At 43.6% G+C, this 18,184-nt stretch overlaps 1 protein-coding gene across 5 annotated transcripts in view; it reads left to right on the plus strand.

The window, feature by feature from the left end:
- Positions 1–590: 590 nt before the first annotated feature.
- The window catches only part of tmc5 (transmembrane channel like 5), a 117,495-nt gene continuing 99,901 nt past the window's right edge, over positions 591–18,184 (plus strand). For 4 of the 5 annotated variants that reach the window (XM_039775784.1, XM_039775787.1, XM_039775785.1 and 1 more), the window contains exon 1: positions 2,734–2,930. The gene's annotated coding sequence lies outside the window, so the exon portion shown is untranslated. Of the gene's footprint in view, positions 820–2,733; positions 2,931–18,184 lie in introns of those variants that run through there. The other variant, XM_039775783.1, reaches the window with a different exon arrangement.

The following is an 18,184-nucleotide window of genomic DNA, read 5'->3' on the forward strand; positions in this document are numbered from 1 at the left end:
CAGCCACGTAAAATCGGGCTCTAAAGTGAAGTTTTTTTTATACATTTAAAAGATTCCTTTTCTGTTCTTGCAGCTCACCATCACGCTAATGGATTTAGGGGTCCACAGGCGAATGACCAGCCATCCCTGGCATTAGAAGTGCTTGTGAGACTTGGCAGATAGGATGTCAGGCCAATCCAAACCCAGGAGGCATGGAGAGGATGGGCCAAGAGGGAGGAACGGGGGCTAAAGAGGGGGCTTGGTGTGCCACCGTGTGGAGCAGGTGGGCAGGCCACCCCACCTGATGTATGCCCGTATAAGGGAAATGCACAGGGGCACCCAGTTTCTCATGTGACTTTCCTTTTTGTACTTGGACTTGTTACCTTCAATGTATGCCTCTAGTTACTGTCTGCGCCGCACTCACCATTGTCACTCCATGTGTGACTTCAGGGTGCCCTTCTTGTGCTTACAGATGTCACGAGCCCCCCTTTTGTTTACACGACTTCAGCGTTTCACTGCTTGCAGCTTCTGAAATGCAAAATTGAGGGGAAGATTCATTTGCATATTACAGGGGCTTATGGGATAGTTAATCAGATATACAGTTATATGTTAACTGGAAGAAGAATTAGAAAGTAAAACTAACTCTGCTCTTCTTCTTCTACCTTTATAAATGTTTTGAAAGCCAACTAGAAAGGCTAAAGAGGCACCAGAGAAGATCCTGCGCTCCTCCTGCAACTTGGAAAGTGCCACAGTGCCACCATCATTCTGAATGAGCTGAGAGCTGGCATAGAGGCCAGGAGGGCAGAGCTTCCAACAGAGGGATGGAGGAAAAGAGGAAGGGTGAGTCTGTGAGGGAGACGGGAAGATAAATCTTATGATCTGAAGTGACCCTACACTCACTGTGAAATGTAAGGAATTATTATTATTATTATTATTATTATTTACATGTAGAGGTGTTTGCACTGGCATCATACTCGGGGGGGCACAGAGGGTAAGGATTACTCAGGGCCCACTTAAGGTTTGGGGGTTTGGAGGAAGAGGCTGACAGGAACTGGTTATGTAGTGTATGGGGTCCGGAGAACTGTGCTGCCCCCCTGCTCTGGGATTTGTATGTGGTAACAGTTCTATGGAAAGGTTCATCTTGAAAACGATAGATAGATAGATAGATAGATAGATAGATAGATAGATAGATAGATAGATAGATAGACAGCGTAGCTGGCAGGATTAGATAGATAGATAGATAGATAGATAGATAGATAGATAGATAGACAGACAGACAGACAGACAGACAGATAGACAGACAGACAGACAGACAGATAGATAGATAGATAGATAGATAGATAGATAGATTAGATAGATAGAATATGTGCATCTTTGGAGTGTGGGAAGAAAAATAGGAGTACACAGAGAAAAACTCATGAAGACACAAGGAGAGCATGCAAAGTCCACATGTAACTTGGTCACATTTTATATTTGGTGTAGAAAAATTAAAGAATTTTAATATATGGACACTTCATTTTGTTGGAGATGTTAATTTGGAATTTGACAAATTGCCAACTAAAACCCCTTCTGGTAATATTGTAAGTTTAAGTAGTACTTGTTTTTAACGTTGATAGAAAATGTTGTTGAGTTATTGCAGATTTAAACTTGTGTTAAATTCTTTTTAAACAACACAATGCATGTCATGTCATTTATGTCAAGTGAGTGCCTGGGGTTACAAAAGTCCATCCATCCATTATCCATCCCGCTAAATCCTAACTGCAGGGTCCACGGGGGTTTGCTGGAGTCAATCCCAGTCAACACAGGGTGCAAGGCAGGAAAACAAACCCCGGGCAAGGGTGCCAGCCCACCGCAGGGCACACAGACACACACAGACACACACCAAGCACACACTGGGGACAATTTAGGATCACCAGTACACCTAACCTGCATGTCTTTGGACTGTGAGAGGAAACCCACGCAGACACGGGAAGAACTTGGAAACTTCACGCAGGGAGAACCCAGGAAGCGAACCCAGACGGGTCTCCTAACTGTGAGGCAGCAGCGCTACCACTGCAAAAGTCTATTTTTATGTTATTATTAATGTTATGTTTGTTAATTGCTTCCTCAAAACATTGTCAGTAATTTGAGATAAATAATACATCATTCTGGCTCTATAGCCACATCAACTAAATGGGAGGCGGCCTGTCTATCTATCTATCTGTCTATCTATCTATCTATCTATCTATCTATCTATCTATCTATCTATCTATCTATCTATCTATCATATAGCACCTTTCACTATCTATCTATCTATCTATTATATAGTGCCTTTCACTATCTATCTATCTATCTATCTATCTATCTATCTATCTATTATATAGTGCCTTTCACACTATCTATCTATCTATCTATCTATCTCTCTATCTATCTGTCTATTATATAGTGCCTTTCACTATCTATCTATCTATCTATCTACTGTATCTATTATATAGTGCCTTTCATGTCTATCTATCTATTATATAAGGCTTTTTCACATGATCTATCAATTTATCTATATTGTGCTTTTCACATCCGTCTATCCAACTGTCCATCTGCCTGCCTCCCTGCCCCGCTCCCCTTCTTCGTGCCCACCTCTGCCTCGGCGGGTGCCCGACTTGCCGCGTCTCATTACGTTCGCTGGTGTCTCCCGCCCCGCGTTTATGGCAGAGTTGCCGCCGGGGTTTGTCTCAGGTGTCCATACCCTCTTCCGGGAGGAGGTTCCAAGAACCGTGGCGTCAGATGTCGATCGCGCTGAAAGCTATGGCAGAGTTCAGACCGCTAAGCTATCACCTGAGGCACAAAGCCGAGTAAACCTGAAGATCCGAAGAACAAAACAGGTTCCTTTACTGTCGGCAACGTTGATCGAAACCTTCGTGTGAAGATACCGAGCAGAACCTGAGAGTCCGAAGAGGATGAGAACGAAGTAGCAGGTGAGAGCGAGCGGTGGTTCGGAGATCAGCCCGGCGCCTTTAGCGCTTTTACGGAGAGCGTTGATGTTTTAAACGCACTATTGAGACTCACAGGTTGAGCTCAACGAGCCGAGATTGTCACGCTAATGTTTAATGTTTAATTTTCAGACTGAATCTCGATCTTTACATACTTATGACTGGCTTTACACACGGACTAGCTTTACTCGTACATTTCTTGTGAGATTTCTTAGACACCTGTTGATTAGATAAATAGATAAAAACCCGCTGGCGTGCATTTCTTCTAAGATTTGATGTGCACCTGTGCGTTGAACAGACGGGTCATCCAGATACAGGAGTCTGACCTGAAGAGTGTGTGTGTAGGTGTGTGTGTAGTACGCCATTTGGACCCCACTTGTGTGTATTTTTGGGAAGATGTCTGTGTCTCTTCAAAAATGTCCTGTAAAGTTGTCATGTGGGGGTCTCACTGAACATTTGTGCCTTTATTACTAGAATACAGTAAACAGATTGAACCTTATTAATCCTCAGGGTGAAATCTGGCTCACTACATAAATAAATACTAAAAACACACACCAGAATGATCAAAAAGAAAGAAAACTTCTGGCTGGACCCTCAGAGTCCTGGTGAGGAGCTACATTGGGGTCTTGTCACTGGTGTACACGCTTATCAATGTGCTTCAACAAATCCAATAAAAAGAAAAGAAGAACAAGGATTGAAGTTGAGTAAAACCAAACTCAGAACCAAAAGAATCATAAAACTGAAAAATATTTCAGGAGTGACTTTGGTGAAGTGCGTTCATTACTGTGTTATTACATCTGCTGAGGTGGCCGATGACCCTGACCTGGGCAGGTGGGGTTCTCTGTCTGAATGTCGACCGGTCACCTCGGCTCTCTTATGGTCAGGCTAATTCTTAGGTTTGTGCCCAGCACTGGTGAGATTTTCAGCACTTTCAGTTACCTTCTTCCTGTAGGTGCCATCTTTACATTTACATTTATTTGCTTAGCAGACGCGTTTATCCAAAGTGGCTTACAAATGAGGTCAACATAATCGGTAAGCATTCACCATCTACCATCGGTAAGACCATCACACTCTATAATAGCAAAACTGAAGTACACCTTCGTGTTTTGTTTCTGTTTCTTTATTTTCAAATAAAACCCCTGAAGCAGAAGTGTAATATCATCCTGCTCTTAAAAGGTGGAAAGCGTATCAGCGTCCAGTCTCCCGTCCATCCATTTACTTGATGACTTCTGCTTCTGGTCCACATACTCCTTATGACGTCTGTTTGACATCAGTACAAGCCCCCTGAAGTTCATCTGTTTGGGATGAAACACACGGTGACTTTAATTACATTTCTCCATATTAGTGAATAGAAATAAAGAAGATAAACATCCCATAGTTTGTAATGCTTCTAAAACTGTTTTACCTTGCCATGTCTTTCTGGTCGTAATCTGACTAATCTATCTATCTGTCTATCTATCTATCATATAGCACCTTTCCTATCTATCTATCTATCTATAGCGCCTTTCCTATCATATAGTGCCTTTCCTATCTATCTATCTATCTATCATATAGCGCCTTTCCTATCATATAGTGCCTTTCCTATCTATCTGTCCATCTATCATATAGCACCTTTCCTATCTATCTATCATAAAGTGCGCACAGATGCACAAACATACACACAAGTTAACATCACCAATCCACCTAACCTGCAATTCTTTGGACTGTGGGAGGAAGCCAGAGCACATGGTGGAAATTCACGCAGGCACGGGGAGAACAAGCAAACCTAAAGCCTGGAATGTTAGAACAATCTAAACGAGAACAGGCCATTCAGCCCAGCAGAGCTCGCCAGTCCAGTCCAGTCCTCTCCACTTCTTTCTTCCAAAACAACATCAAGTCGAGTTTGAACGTCCCTAACATCCCGCTGTCCACCCCACTACTTGGTCACTTATTCCACGTGTCTGCGGTTCTCTTCCTAACGTTTGCATGAAGTTTACTTTGAACAAGTTTCCAGCTGTGTCCCCTTGTGCTCATTGAACTCATTTTAAAGTCACCGTCTCGATCCACTGGACTAATTCCCTTCATCATTTTGCACACTTGAGTCAGGTCTCCTCTTCATCACTGTAAAGGCTCAGCTCTTTTAATCTTTCCTGATAACTCAACCCCTGTAGCCCTGAATCAGCCGAGTTGCTCTTCTCTGGACCTTTTCTTGTGCTGTTATGTCCTTTTTGTAGCCTGAAGACCCAAACTGCACACAGGACTCCAGATGAGGCCTCACCAGTGTGTTATAAAGACTTGAGTAGACCCTCCTGTGACTTGTACTCCACACATCAAGGCGCTATATAACCTGACAGTCTGTTAGCCTTCTTAATGGCTTCTTAGCCCAGTCTGTCTGTCAGTTGGTGGTGACGAGGACACTATGACTCCTAAGTCCTTCTCATAAGGCGTACCTTTGATTTTCAGACCTCCCTTCGTCATTAGGACTAATTGGTTGTTAAGCAGTTACACTTTGGTAGAACTCCCACGTGCTCCCTCTTCTCGTCCTCTCAAGCCTTGCATTACTTAGCCACATCCTCTGATCTGATGATTCAATGGCTCCTCTCCTGACCCCCAAGTTGTCTGGAAGCCTGACTAGAAATCCCTAACATTGGCAACAGTGACAACGCTTCATTGTTTCGTTTTGAGCGACCTGAGCCTCAAATGCAGCAGTGCTGACTGGCAGAGCGACAGATGAAGCCCTCTGATTGAGTGGGGTGGGTATACCCTGACCTTTAGTCCAGGGGTCCCCAACTCCGGTCCTTGGAGGGTCCCAGCAGCTGCAGGTTTTCATTCAAACCCTTTTCTTATTGAGTGACCTGTTTCTGCTCCTAATTAACTTCTTTTGAATTCATTTTCATTGACTTGCTCTTGAAGATTCAGACCCCTCAGTTGTTTGTTTCTCCTTAATTAGCAACCAAACAATAACGAGATACAAAATGAGACCAAACAGGACCAGCAAACAGTATCTGAAAATAAAGAAAGGTGAAGGTCTCCGGAATGTCGATCTGCTCAGGTCCACAAAACGTTTTACCGGTGCTCTTAGAAAAGAGAACATCAAGAATTTTGGAAATGTCTGCTAAATGTCAGCACCAAGCGGGCAGAATTAAAGAGCGAGTTTTAATTGACAACGTGACTCGGCGCCTCATTGAGCAACTGGTTGGAGTGAAATTGGTTGGAGTCTGAGGCCCTGACTTAGTGGGTCTTCTGTTGGCTCCCTCACTTCACGATTCAGAGGAACGAGGAAGAAATTCAGGGGAACAAAACTTAAAAAAACAAGTCAATTAAAATGAAAGGTAAAGGTGAGAACGAAAACCTGCAGCCAGGACCGGAGTTGGGGACCCCTGACCTTAGACCACAGGTCCTCAGTCACGCTTCTGGAGGGCCGCAGTGGCTGTAGGTTGTAGATCCAGCCCAGAAGCCCTTAATAGATAGATAGATGATAGATGTGAAAGGCACTATATAATAGATAGATAGATAGATAGATAGATAGATAGAGATAGATAGATGATAGAAAGGCACTATATAATAGATAGATAGATAGATAGAGTGAAAGGCACTATAAGATAGATAGATAGATAGATAGAGTGAAAGGCACTATATGATAGATAGATAGAAAGATAGATAGATAGATGTGAAAGGCACTATATAATAGATATAGATAGATAGATAGATAGATAGATAGAGTGAAAGGCACTATATAGATAGATAGATAGATAGATAGATAGATAGATAGATAGATATGAAAGGCACTATATAATAGATAGATAGATAGAGTGAAAGGCACTATATGATAGATAGATAGATAGATAGATAGATAGATAGATAGATAGATAGATAGATAGAGTGAAAGGCACTATATAATAGATAGATAGATGTGAAAGGCACTATATAATAGATAGATAGATAGATAGATGTGAAAGGCACTATATAATAGATAGATAGATACTTTATAAATTCCCACACTCCAGCAGCAGCATACTGATAAAGAACAATATTAAAGAGTGAGAACAATGCAGGTACAACAGACAATAACTTTGTATAATGTTAACGTTTGCCCCCCGAGTCGCATAGTGTGGGGTCTCCTCAGTCTGTCTCTGAAGCTGCTCCTCTGTCTGGAGATGATCCTGTTCAGTGGATTCTCCATGATTGACAGGCGTCTGCTCAGTGCCCGTCACTCTGCCACGGATGTCAGACTGTCCAGCTCCGTGCCAACAGTAGAGCCTGCCTTCCTCACCAGTTTGTCCCTCTTCTTTATGCTGCCTCCCCAGCACATCACCGCGTAGAAGAGGGCACTCGCCACAACCGTCTGGTAGAACATCTGCAGCATCTTATTACAGATGTTGAAGGACGCCAGTCTTCTAATGAAGTATAGTCGGCTCTGTCCTCTCTGGCACAGTCCATCAGTATTGGCAGTCCAGTCCAGTTTATCATCCAGCTGCACTCCCAGGTATTTATAGGTCTGTACCCTCTGCACAGTCACCTCTGATGATCACGGGGTCCATGAGGGGCCTGGGCCTCCTAAAATCCACCACCAGCTCCTTGGTCTTACTGGTGTTCAGTTGTCGGTGGTTTGAGTCGCACCATTTAACAAAGTCCTTCATTAGGTTCCTGTACTCCTCCTCCTGCCCACTCCTGATGCAGCCCACCATAGCAGTGTCGTCAGTGAACGTTTGCACGTAGCAGGACTCCGAGTTGTATTGGAAGTCTGATGTATGTTGGCTGAACAGGACCAGAGAAAGTCCAGTCCCCTGCGGCGCTCCTGTGCTGCTGACCACAATGTCAGACCTGCAGTTCCTGAGACGAGATCGTCCACGATCCATGGCACCAGGTGTGAATCTACTGCCATCTCAGTCAGCTTGTCCCTGAGGAGCAGAGGTTGGATGGTGTTATTACTTATTGCTCCAGTAACACTTCTGCTTCACTTTTGTGGTCTCGCTCATTAAGATTTTGAACCCTTATCACTTATTTTAGTCTTAAGCAGCTGCATTCTTGGTTTTTAATTTGCTCCTAATTAGCAATAAGATGCAGAATGACCAAAGAGAGCAGCTTTTTTCCGTTTAGCTTGTTATCATCGACATCCCTGTGTGTATTTATCGTGGACTGTTGGGTTTAATTAAATACTTGGAAGGAAAGTGAAGAGAAAAAAGTGAAGGACTGAGAATTGCTCCTCCATTTTAGCCTTCAAATCATTTGGATTGATATCCTTAGAAAGGGGAAGAGAATCGAGGATATGAGAAGGACCTGACATAGAAGAGTTAAAGCACCAACAAGCCATTAAATTAAATTATTGGCAAGGATTGACGTGACTCGGACCCCTTAGTTGTTTCTTTTTCCTTAATGAGCAGCCAAACAATAATGAGACACAAAATGAGACGCCACATGAGCAGCTCACCTGAAAATAAAGAAAGGTGAAGGTCTCGGTCATGTTGGACAGCTCAGGTCACTAAAACATCTTGACGGTGGTCTTAGAAATAAACTGAAAATCAACAGTCCGCTGTGGCAGATCGAGAGCAACAAGTCCATCCATCCATTATCCAACCCGCTATGTCTTAACACAGGGGTCTGCCGGAGCCAATCCCAGCCAGCTCAGGGCACAAGGCAGGAACAAACCCCGGGCAGGGCGCCAGCCCACCACAGGGACAACAAGCCATGATATTCAATAACAGGTTTAATTAACAGCAAGAATTGGCTTCTCATTGACAAACTGGTTGGAGTGAAATTAGTTGGAGTTTGAAGCCCCAGTTTAGCTGGTCACCTGCCGGCTCGTTTCACGTCTCATTTCTGTTTGGCTGCCATTTAATGAAGAAACAAATCAATTCAGAGGACTGACTCCTTAAAAACGGGGCGGGGAAAATGAAGGGAAAAAGAAGTGAATTAGCAGTGAAAACTGGTCACTGATTAGGAAAAGGGTTAGAATGAAAACCAGCAGCTACTGCGGCCCTCTAGGACAGGAGTTGGGGACCCCTGACCCCTTAGACCAGGGGTGTCCAACTCCAGTCCTGGTGGGCCGCAGTGGCTACAGGTTTTCATTCTAACCATCTTCTTTATTAGTGAACCGTTTTTGCTGCCAATTCACTTGTTTTGCCTTTGTTTTAATTGACGTGACTCGGACCCCTTAGTTGTTTCTTTTTCTTTAATGAGCAGCCAAACAATAAGGAGACACAAAACGAGACGCGACATGAGCAGCTCACCTGAAAATAAAGAAGGGTGAAGGTCTCGGTCATGTTGGTCAGCTCAGGTCACTAAAACATCTTGACGGTGGTCTTAGAAATAAACTGAAAATCAACAGTCCGCTGTGGCAGACCGAGAGCAACAACAAGTCCATCCATCCAATGCATGTGATGTCATTTATGTCAAGTGAGTGCCTGGGGTGACAAAAATCTATCTATCCATCCATCCATCCATTATGCAACCCGCTAACACAGGGTTGTGGGGGTCTGCCGGAGCCAATCCCGGCCTGCTCAGGGCACAAGGGAGGGCGCCAGCCCACCGCAGGGACAACAAGCCATGATATTCAACAACGGGTTTAATTAACAGCAAGAACTGGCTTCTCATTGACAAACTGGTTGGAGTGAAATTGGCTGGAGTTTGACGTCACAATTTAGCTGGTCACCTGCCGGCTCGTTTCACGTCTCATTTCTGTTTGGCTGCCATTTATTGAAGAAACGACTCAATTCAGAGGACTGACTCCTTAAAAACGGGGCAGGGAAAAAGAAGTGAATTAGCAGTGAAAACTGGTCACCGATTAGGAAAAGGGTTAGAATGAAAACCTGCAGCCAGGACCGGAGTTGGGGACCCCTGACCTTAGACCAGAGGTCCTCAGTCACGGTCCTGGAGGTGACACTGGTCACTGATTAGGAAAAGAGTTAGAATGAAAACCAGCAGCTACTGCGGCCCACCAGGACCGGAGTTGGGGACCCCTTAAACAGTCTGCGCTCGCCCATTTTCTGTGACGCTCATAAAGCAATGAATTCTGCGGCGCCGCTTGACGGGTGACGTCTGCTTGTGGTGTGTAAACAATAAATTGCAGGCAGCGTCTTTGTTATTTGCACTTGGACTGCTACCACGTTTATAAATGTGAATTTAAATGAGGCGATGTGGTAAACAGTAAGTGACGGCGTTGTGTTTGCTGAAGGTATTTGGCGAGGTGATGCCTTCATAGTCCCCTCGACTTGTTTTTGTTGCTGTGGCGTCAAGGCAACAGTGACTAATGGCTACTCTGTAACTGTCCCTTTTGGCCTGACCTCTTGTGCCCGTGACTGACGTGTTGAGGTTGTGGTCTGCTGGGTGGCCTCTGAGTGGGCAGTCATCCCGAGTGTGTCGGCTCACTCGAGCGCATGCATTGCTTTACTGTGAACGTTTGCTCTGGAGGGTCTCGGCCAAATGCCCTGACAACATCAGCCACAAGACAGAAGTCAACCGTGACAGCCCACTGCGGGGCAGATCTGATCTCCACAATATCTTTGGGTTATGGAGGAAAGGCCACACTGGACCTACAAACTTCCACTGAGTATCTGGGCCGTCTTACCCGGATACGAGCTGCCGTCCCACCATGTTGACCAGAGATCAGCGAATTAGTCTCTGTTTTACATATTGCTATCCCCAGTGATCACAACATTACAGTAAAATGCGAAAGAAAATTTAGGGAACTTGCATTAGACCTGAATAAAGCGTTGATCTCGTCTCAAAATAAAATTCAAAATCTGTTTGTTCAGCGACCACAGCCTGGATGATCCTTGAGACATCCTGGAGTTCAGTCATCTCTGACACTCTGCTTCAAATCCTGCCAACTACGCCAATGAGAAGAAAAAGCCAGACAGCATCAGTGTTTTGGGGCGCCTTGTGGTCAACCCCATATAACTGAAAAAATCATTTTAAAGAAAATGAGTGTAAAACGAGGTCGACTGCCCAAGATGGTGGCTCTTCCGCTTACGAGGTATACCTGGGAAAGAGGTGGGACCAGGTGGGCGGACCCCAGAAGTGACATCAGAGGTGGAAAAGCTGTCAGTCTTCCTTTCTGCAGAGGGAGGAAAAGAGAGACTGTCATTACCGGGCGTCACCTCCAGCCTTGGTGGAGAGTTGCCATCGTCCGGGCCATTCAGCCATCTCCAGCACTCACGCACGCGCATGACGACCAAAATGGCCGAACCCATCTTCACGAAATGTAGAAATTCTGCACAAATTAGGGTTATATGGCGGAGTGGGGTTGTCAAGGAGAGGGGTAACCCAAAAAGTACGCCTTATGAGAAAGATTCAGGAGTCGCAGTGGACTCTAAGCTATCGACTTCCCAGCAGTGTTAAGAAGCCATTACGACTGTCAGGTTATATAGCGCCTTGACGTGTGGAGTACAAGTCACAGGGGGGTCTGCACAAGCTTTATAACTCACTGGTGAGGCCTCATCTGGAGTCCTGCATGCAGTTTGGGTCTCCATAAAGACATAGCAGCACTGGAGGAGGTCCAGAGAAGAGCGACTACAGGAGATGAGTTATGAGGAAAGTTTAAAAGAGCTGAGCCTTTAGAGTTTAACAAAAAGAAGATTACGAGGAGACCTGACTGAAGTGTTTAAAATTAGTCCAGTGGATCGAGACGGTGACTTTAAAATGAGGTCATCAAGAACACGGGGGACACGGCTGGAAACTTGTTAAGGGAACACAGTGAACCACAGAAGTGACCAAGTGGTGTGGTGGACAGCAGGACTTCAGTGACCTTCAAAACTCAACTTGATGTTATTTTAGAAGTGGACCGGACTGGTGAGCTTTGTTGGATTGAATGGCTTTTTACTTGTCCCAGTTGATCTGATGGTTGTACATGCATATCCCTCCATTTTCCAAAACTGATTATCTAGAACAGGGTTTGGGGTCGCTGCTGGACGGAATCCGCCACAAGGCAGGAACAAACCAGGACATCAGCCCATCACAAGGTGAACACACAACACACACACATCAGGGGCCAATTTAGCTTTGCCATTCCGCCATATAAAGTCCATTCATTCTATAATCATTGGCAGCCCTGGTAAAGACGGGTAAAAAAAGGTTAATCTTTTGGTGATTTACCCTAAACTGATGCTGAAAAAGAAATTTGTTAGAAATAATTATTTCAGGATGTGGAATTATTTTTTTCTCATAAATACATTTACTTTAGTTAAAGGTTGGATTTCTCTTGTTTATGTTTTAGTTCAGTATTAAGGTCATTCACCAACAGATGATTTTTACAGCTCTTTACTCATTTTTACCAGGGGTGCCAATACTTGTGGAGGGCACTGACCACTGAGGTCAGTCAGTCCTTGAGACACGTGGTGTTTCGCATTCCTCGCCTCTTCCTTCCCATCCACTTTTTGTCTTTCCTCATTCTTTCTCACCTCATGAAAAACCAGTTGGCGCTTTCTTTGCTGCATTGCACAAAGCCTCCTATGGGCCCTTTTACCCTTGTATTGTGCATTCTGTGTGGCCGAGTTGATCCCCCAGCCTCCATTTCCTTGTCATGGTACCCCCATCTTCAAGAATACCACTGTGTTGTCTGGGAACCCCAATGATCAGCATACTCTGTTTAATGTTGCCCATCTCCTAGGCACTATATGATAGACAGATGGATATGAAAGGCACTATATAATAGATAGATTTGTCATTCATGTGAACCCTCAAGTGCTTCTTGGGGGCGGCGCAGGGTAAGGATTACTCAGGGCCCACTTAAGGTTTGGGGCTTTGGGGGAAGAGACTGACAGGGACTGTTTATGTACTGTATGGGGTCCGGAGAACTGTGCTGCCCCCCTGCTCTGGGATTTGTATGTAGTAACAGTTCTTTGGAAAGGTTCATCTTGAAAACTTTAGATAGATAGATAGATAGATAGATAGATAGATAGATAGAAAGGCACTATATAATAGATAGATAGATAGATAGATAGATAGATAGATAGATGTGAAAGGCACTAGATAATAGACAGATAGAAGTGAAAGGTGCTATATAAAAGATAGATAGATAGATAGATAGATAGATAGATAAATGAATAGAGAGATGTGAAAGGTGCTATATAATAGACAGAGATAGATTGAAGTGAAAGGCGCTATATGATAGATTGAGATAGATAGATAGATAGATAGAAGTGAAAGACACTATATAATAGATAGATAGATGTGAAAGGCACTATATAACTGGTCACTAGATAGATAGATAAATAAATAGGTGGATATATAGATTGATGTGAAAGGCACTATATAGCAATAGATAGATAGATATGAAAGGCACTACACAACATATTGAAGGATACATTGGCATTAAAGGCACTATATAATCAATAAATGGTTATGAAAGACTTCACTGATATGAAATGCACTATACAGTCAAGGGACAGGTACAAAAGGCTTTATAAAACATATTGAAGGAGAATTTGGTATTCAAGGCACGATAAAATCAATAAATAGACAGATATGAAATGCACTATATATATATATATATATATATATATATATATATATATATATATATATATATATATATATATATATATGCGAGGCACAGTATAATAAATATGTAGACCGATATGATAGCCACTATATAATATATTGTACAACTTTATTTGTCCTTTACAGATGTTCTTTCAATAAGCACATAGATAGATAAATTAATATATATACAGAGGCACGCTATGATCTGAACACACACCAGAATGACTTAAAAGGTGGAAAATTAGAAAATTAAGGAAAGGAAATGTCTGACTTGGCAGTCCCAGTGAGGCGCTATACAGGCATATTCCTGTTGGTATAGAGGACCCCCAGTCGCACTTCTTCACCCACTTTGTCTGAATAATTTCCACTCTAAAAGTCCTCCGTGTTGGTGTCTCAGAGGATGATGTGTGGCGTTGCTCATAATGGCCCTCAGTTTGTCTTTATTAATCTCCTCCTCTATGACCTTCAGGGGGTCCAGAGTGTGTCCTGTAACTGAGGCTGCCCTCTTAATTAGCTTGTTGATTCGGTGCCCCCTCTTAATGTTAGCAGCCCAGCACACCACACTGACCATCACAGAGTTGTGAAGGATGTCACCATTAAATGGCTGAAGTAAAATCAAAGTCGAAGGAGAAAGTCGAAGTCTAAACCCCTAATTCTGCAGCACACAATGCGTATCTTGAACAGGTGGCATCTTATAAATCGCTGGAGCCCTGATGACATGTGACGCGGCCCTCCAGGAAGTGATCACCTGGCAAGTGCCAGCAACTGCTCTACCAAATGGCCGCAAGTTAATGAAACAAAATGGTTTACAAAGCCAAACACTAGCATGAAATGAGTCAAAATGAACAAAACAAATGCTAATTTTGGCATTTTAAAATCCTAGAAAAGATCAAGATAAGGATTTGCCATTTTATGGCCTTCTAAGACCTTGGCTGTCTGACTCTGCCCTGCCCTTCCCATTGTGACGGTGACAGCTCTTAAATGATTTCACCCTCTGGCTCACCACTTACTGTATTTCCTAGGCGCTTGTCTAATTATTAAGAAACAATTTGTGTTCAGTGGGTGACAGAAACATGTAAAGCTTGCCAACTTCCTTGTCTGTAAGCAAATAAGGAATCGAATGCCTTCCCCCTGGCTGTGCCATAACAGTAAATCCATGTGGACTTTTATAGCCCAATAAGAACTGACAGCCACATTTATTTGTTTTTTAATTTCATTTTGCATTCTGCATTCTTCAGTTCCTCAGGCATGGAATGTGCTCTTTGAACGCTGTCTCCGACTTTTCGTTATTTATTGACCCTAAACTTGATCCCCTCCACTAAACTGCACTCATTTGAGGACATGCCTGCGGTCCTCTCACCTCTCATTGGTGTGAATGCTTTTAGAACATTAGAGCACTCTGGACGAGGACAGGCCGTTCAGCCCAACAAAGCTCGCCAGTCCTCTACACTTAATATACTAACACAACATCAAGTCGAGTTTTGAAAGTCCCTAACGTCTTACTGTCTACCACACTACCTGGTCGCTTACTCCAAGTGTCTATCGCTCTTTGTGTAAAGAAAAACGTCCTAATGTTGGTGTGACTTTACCCTTAACAAGTTTCCAGCTGTGTCCCCGTGTTCTTGATGAGCTCATTTTAAAATAACCGTCTCGATCCACTGGACTAATATCTTCAGAATTTTACATACTTCACTCAGGTCTCTTCTTAATCTCCTTTTCCTTAAACTGTAAAGGCTCAGCTCTTTTAATCTTTCCTCATAACTCAACCCCTGTAGCCCTCAATCAGCCGGGTCGCTCTTCTCTGGACCTTTTCTAGTCCTGTTATGATCTTTTTGTAGCCTGGAGACCAAAACTGAACCCAGGACTCCAGATGAGGCCTCACCAGTGTGTTATCAAGACTTCAGCATCACCTCCTGTGACTTGTACTCCACACGTCAAGGCGCTATATAACCTGACATTCTGTTAGCCTTCTTCATGGCTTCTGCACACCGTCTGGCTAATAGCTAAACTTAATCTCCTTTTCCTTAAACTGTAAAGGCTCAGCTCTGTTAATCTTCCTTCATAACTCATCCCCTGTAGCCTCCCATAATCAGCCTAGTCGCTCTTCTCTGGACCTTTTCTAGTGCTGTTATGTCCTTTTTGTAGCCCGGAGACCAAATGTGCCCCCAGGACTCCAGATGAGGCCTCACCAGTGTGTTATAAAGACTTCAGCATCACCTCCTGTGACTTGTACTGCACACGTCAAGGCGCTATATAACCTGACATTCTGTTAGCCTTCTTAATGGCTTCTGAACACTGACTGGAAGTCGATAGCTTAGAGTCCACTACGACTCCTAAATCCTTCCCATAAGATGGACTCTCCATTTTCAGACCCCCCGTTGTGTATTCAGACCTCACATTTTGACTTCCTATGTGTAATTCTTTACATTTACTGACATTAAATTTCATCGTCCACAAAACTGCCCAAGCCTGTCTGCTGTCCAAGTCCTTCTGTGATGATATAACGGATTCCAAATTATCTGCTAATCCACCAATCTTGGTATCATCATACAAACTTGACCAGCTTGTTCCTTATATTCCTATCTAAATCATTTCTAGATATTAAAAATAGCAGCAGCCCCCAGCACTGCCCCCTGCTGGTCACCACTCTTAACATTGGCCAGTTCTGATGAGGTTCCTCACACCATCACCCTCTGCTTCCTGTGTCTGAGCCAATTCTGCACCCATCTACACACCACACCCTGAACTGCCACTTCTTTTAGTTTGATGCCAACCTCTCATGTGGCATCTCATCAAATACTTTCTGATAGTCCAGATCAATAATATCATAAGCTCCAGACTCACAGTTTCTGCACACTCAGCTCTTATACATTTTTACATTTTCCTCACTTTAAGTTCCCAATTAAAGAAGACGTGTTATGTCCAAATCTTATTGAAGAATTTCATCCCGAAGGATTATCAACAGAAGAAATGAGTACACACTAGCAGAGAGAAACGATGAAGTCAAACAAATTAACGCTGTAACAACTTGCCTCCAGACAGTCACAAAGGTTTAGGGTATCCACCCGTATAATATGATCCTGGCTGCAAAAGGTTTGAAAAAGTGAATTACTTACAAGACAGACTCCAAAGCAGAACTCATTAAGTGGAGGTAACGTGGGCTGGAAGAGGAAGTGAGGTCGTCCACGCCAGAACCGGAAATGACGTCTGTGGGACCGGAAGTGACGTCTTCAAAGGCGCCAGAACCCGATGGGATTTCCCAGGAATGCTCTGCAAGAGACTGAGAGAGACAGTCCGCACACTCCGCCACCCCCTGGTCTGACGCAGTATTACAGTTACTCAAGCCCTTTAGCTGCCTCCTAATCGCACGTGTGTGACAATGCGAAAATTGTCGATCAGTTACACAGCAAATTGACTAAATGCGTATCAATAGACTCTGCTGAAACAGTTGGTGGTGATGGTGCGAAAGATGAAAACATCAACTTACAATATCTACAACCGTTAACACCGTCTGGTCTTCCAACGGCCGAATTACTGCAGAAAGAAGGACATATCGTGATGTAATTGTGTAATTTATGTCTGAGTGATGGGCTATGCAATGGTACAAGATTAGTTGTGTTCCAAATCGGTCAAACAATTCTGACGTATAAACTTTTAACAGGCGACAAGAATGGTAATGTAGTCCATGTTCAGGGGTAACATTAGACACCAAAGGAGATCTTGATATGACATTCGTATAAAACGTTTACAGTTTCCCGTTAGAAGAGCTTTTGCAAAGACAATTAACAAATCTCTGGGACAAACATTCGAAAAAGTCGGTTTATTTAGTAGAGGGAAAGAAACGAAATTCACTCACGGCCAGTTATACGTTGCGTTGTCACGATGAAAGTCCAAACACTGAATCAAAAATTCAATGGGATTTTGACTAAAAGTTAATTCGAAAAATGTTTTTTTGCTGAAGTTTTACAGTAAGTAAGTTTAAAAGGAATTTGCGTGTTAATTTCAAAGCCAAACAGAATGAAATCGTATAACGCAACGAATACCTCTAACGCAACGTGAAACATAATTTACTTTCAATTTGTTACGTGTTACTATTTTCTACTCGCTGTAATGTAAAACAGTTAGCTCCATTATGCATATGAAACAATTCCCATGAAAATAACAATCTGTTTAAATTGTACATCCGCATCCCCATAAGTGAGTGACAGAGCCGTGAAGTGGCTAGTGTGTAGCGCCCGCCCGGGGGTTGGCAATCAAAGTGAGCAGGGGGGCCGAGCCCCCCAGTATGTAAAACAGAACAGTCTTTCACAGCCTTTCTGGAGCTGCCACCCACATTTTCCAATGTAAGCTTTTTTGCGACCCACCAGAAGTCCCACTTGGTGATTTGCGCGTGAGGTTTGTTCCCCTTGGTGACCAGAGAACACACACAGGAACCTACTGCAACCCACTTCCACTTGAAAGAATATCAACTCGTGACCCACGGGTGGAGAAACTGGGAAAAGAGCGTCTGTCTGTTCCCAGTACAATCCTATACCAGTTAGCAGTGTGGACCAGATTGGGCCGAGTTGCTCTCTAGAACCATACAGGCAAGACTGACTACTTTGGATCTCAAACTCTGAACCCTGGGGGGTACCAGTGGGTTTGTTTGGTAGATTTTATGTGCGTCACAGTTTGCACACCAGTGCCACCTGCTGGTGAAACATCCAAACAGACTGAAGCCAGTCTAGCAGACAAAATGAGCAGAGCTTAGCATTTCTTAGCCCTTCTGCCTCCTGTGA

Source organism: Polypterus senegalus, chromosome 13 (genome assembly GCF_016835505.1).
Source record: "Polypterus senegalus isolate Bchr_013 chromosome 13, ASM1683550v1, whole genome shotgun sequence".
NCBI lineage: Eukaryota > Metazoa > Chordata > Cladistia > Polypteriformes > Polypteridae > Polypterus > Polypterus senegalus.